This window comes from Palaemon carinicauda, chromosome 3 (assembly GCF_036898095.1).
Source record: "Palaemon carinicauda isolate YSFRI2023 chromosome 3, ASM3689809v2, whole genome shotgun sequence".
Classification (NCBI taxonomy): Eukaryota; Metazoa; Arthropoda; class Malacostraca; order Decapoda; family Palaemonidae; genus Palaemon; species Palaemon carinicauda.
In genome coordinates, this window is record NC_090727.1 from 49,589,288 (window position 1) to 49,593,312 (window position 4,025).

Below are 4,025 nucleotides of genomic sequence, written 5' to 3' on the forward strand. Positions count from 1 at the left end.
ACGGATTATGTACCATCTACATCACATCCTCGAAAAGAACAGATTTTCTTCAGTAGTCATCAGAAGTTCGGACACAGATGTGTTTATTTTGCTCCTGTATCACATTGCAAATCATACGAATGACAGCAGTTTCACTATTTGGATGGACGCTGGCCTTAGCAGTAACAACACAAGGAGACGCATTGACATCTCACAGCTGGTGCATCATATGGATCGAGCCATGATTAATGCTTTACCAGCATTGCATGCCTTCACTGGTTCAAACTACACATCATCATTTATGAGCAAAGGAAAGTCGAAAGCCTTGAAGTTGATTATGAAGCATGAAAGTTTTAAGGAAGCTTTTGCAAACCTTGGGGTTAATGCTGTAGTCACTCCTGAAGGTTTGGCTGCTATTGAAAAGTTCACCTGTGCATTGTATAGTTTGCCCAAACTCAACAGCATCAATAATGCTAGATTTGCTCTTTTCTAACAGAAGTATACACCAAAGAGGAATGAAAATTCTTTAGAAAAATTCAAGGAATTTATCCTAGCAGAATGCCACCATGTCAGAAAGTCCTGCTCAATAAAATCCACAGAACCAACTATGTTGCTGCCATGTGGAAAAAGACCAAACGTCCTCAACCGTGCACAACTCGAGCCGAGGAACACGGATGGAAACTGGTCGGTAACTCATTTGTTATTGACTGGTTTAATGGAAACCAACTTCCACAGAGTGTGGTATGTCTTCTTAGTCATGATACAGAAGATGACATCAACATAGATGTGACTGATAATCAAACTCAGTTTGACTCTAGTGATGAATCTGACTTTGATGATGGACAGTAAACTTTGTGTCATCATGAAATGAATGATTTGATTAGGATACATAGAGAACAGTTTGCTGCCAGCATGATAGCATTAAAATATATAGATACTACTATGCCAATGGGCCATGACCTTTGCATATTCAACTATTTCATTGTAACACCAAAAGTAATGCTATGTTGTAGTTTAAATTAGCATCCACTTCTTGGTATAATTCAAAACGCAATTATTTGTTTGTGTACACATCTAATTTGCATTACAAACAATTGAAAGCTATATGTTAATGTTCAAAATAAACATACTTTGAGACATTGGAAAGAATAAGTTATTTCAATTGCATGTACAACAATATATTGGCATTTCATTGGTAGAAAATCCGAAAAAGAGAAAATTACAAAATGCCACTTATTCACAATAAATTTCCGTGACATCTTTGATAATCTGAAATTTAAAAAACAACAAAATAATCCTACATTGGTCACATCAAATGAATCATAGAGAGGTATCGTTACCAAAATATAATCATTTGGAGGCACTTCATACATTAACATTTGGGAAATGAACATTTAATGTGAAATGTATGACATTCGGAATGGGAGGCATCATAGAGAAAGTTCATTTTCACAAGGGGTACCCATATTCTATGTGCATTTCTGAAAAAAACAGCTACCACTGTGTTTGTAAGAAATATATTTTTGAATTCCTGACAAAATTCTACTACAGAAACAACTAACAGACCTTTTGCACTCAATAACATAAATAAAACCCCCCGAGCTCTGGGACTAATAGCCTTAGAATAAGTTGGCGGTGAATTTTCGGGTGGTCCTACCAACCAATGCCGCAGCTGCTAGTAACGTTTTCCGTATTAGTTTGTATTTTAAAGACTGTTCAAACACTTCAGATTTTAGTGGATTTTGTATTTAATGGCTTTAAGGCTATTGCAGAGTTAGTTTTTTCGAACTATTACATGAATTATGCTCTGGACTTTAAACCATTTTGTTTGTACCATCTGGTGGATGGTTTTAGTCAGTTATTTATGAATTGTTTTTAGAACAGTTTACGTGTTTGATCATGACTTATATGCATACATATGCATATATATATATATATATATATATATATATATATATATATATATATATATATATATATATACAGTATATATGTAGTATACATAGATTATATGTATATAGATAATCTGTGTGTAATATATATACGTTATATGTATTTGTATATATATATATATATATATATATATATATATATATATATATATATATATATATATATATATATATATATATATATATATATATATACATTCTTTTGATAGTCAGTAAATCAATTGTCAGAAGGAAACTGGGATATAAGCCCTATGTCACCAGTGAATAGGAGACAAGAAATGAAGTTATGTTTCTGATTTGTTAACCTCCAAAATCTCAGGAACTTTGTTTCTTGGCTCATTGGGAACTTTCTTTTGCTAACAAGAGGAAAGGTCTCCAATCTGATGTTCTTGTTACGGTATCTGGGATCCATATTCAAGAGAGAGAGAGAGAGAGAGAGAGAGAGAGAGAGAGAGAGAGAGAGAGAGAGAGATCTGAGGTTTATTATACTAATTGTATACTTGATCTTTGGAGGTGAAACAAGTCTCTTCAGCAGATATGGAATATAAGAAAGACAACACATAAATCGCATTTTTTTTTCCGGCCATATTCCTCTAAGGGTTCTTGCTATAAATTATTTTATACCAAGTTTTCTTTTTAATTCTGTATTACCAAATTATAGTGAGAATTGAAGAGTTCTCTTCCAGAGTAATATGTATTAGCGGGTTGAGAAATATTTCCATGATAACTCTTATTACAGAATTCTGGTAACAGAATTCTTTTTAGAATATTAGCTTTTGAAATACCAAATTATATACATGTACCAAAGTTGAAAAGGAAAACCATCCCTGCAATTTTGTAGAATAGTTTTAAAAAAAATTTGTGCTATAACAAATTAAATGTTCTTGATAAACGATGTAAAAAGAAGTTTTTTAAACTTTCTTCTCCCTCTTCTTTTATTTTTGTTATAACGAACAGTTCTTAGAAAAGCCCCAAGTGCGTCTTTGCTTAGCGTTGTTTATAAGACTTTTGAAGTCTCTTGAAGTAATCGAACACGTGGAAGTTGAAGCGCCTTCAAACTCCTGTTAGGTTACTTCGTGTACATTATATATATATATATATATATATATATATATATATATATATATATATATATATATATATATATATATATATATATATATATATATATATATATATGTGTGTGTGTGTGTGTGTGTGTGTGTGTGCAATATATATATATATATATATATATATATATATATATATATATATATATATGTGTGTGTGTGTGTGTGTGTGTGTGTGTATGTGTTTATATGTGTGTGTATCTGTATATGTATATATAGAACGAAAAAATGAGATCATATTCATCAAAGAAAGACTTCACCTTTTGTAAATTTTGACGGACGATCTGGAATTTCTATCAAAACGACAATGTTTTGTTTGCTTTATATCGGCTAACCTCTGTATTCTAGGTTTTCAAATTCCAGGCACAGTTCTGTACCCTGGAATATAAAGAGTTTTTATTTTTTGGCTGCAACTCATTGGTCGTTGTGTGCAATCGATGACATAAATGTTCTCTCTCTCTCTCTCTCTCTCTCTCTCTCTCTCTCTCTCTCTCTCTCTCTCTCTCTCTCTCTCTCACCTGTCCTCACCATCATCATCTCATTCTACGCCTATTGACGCAAAGGGCATCGGTTTGATTTCGCCAGATCTAGAGCTTTTAAATCTATACTTCTCCATTGATCATCTCCCATTTCACGCTTTAAAGTCCTCAGCCATGTAGGCCTGGGTCTTCCAACTCTTCTAGTGCCTTGTGGAGCCCAGGTGAAATTATGATGAAGTAATCTCTCTTGGGGAGTGCAAAGAGCCTGCCCAAACCATCTCCATCTACCCTTCATCACGATATCATCCACATAAGACATTCAAGTAATCTCTCTTATAATCTCATCTCTAATCCTATCCTCTCATTTAACTCGGCGTATTCTTCTGGGGATTTTGTTCTCAAATCTACAAAATTGTTTGGAGAATCTTTCATTGTCATATCTCGACTCGTGTCCATACAGTAACACTGATCTCACCAAACTAATTTATAGCCTGATTTTTATATGC

The 4,025-nt window shown here is 33.3% G+C and overlaps 1 protein-coding gene across 1 annotated transcript in view; it reads right to left on the reverse strand.

Moving 5' to 3' along the window:
- LOC137638287 (uncharacterized) overlaps positions 1 to 4,025 on the reverse strand; it is a 378,186-nt gene that overhangs the window by 231,570 nt on the left and 142,591 nt on the right. The window lies entirely within an intron of this gene.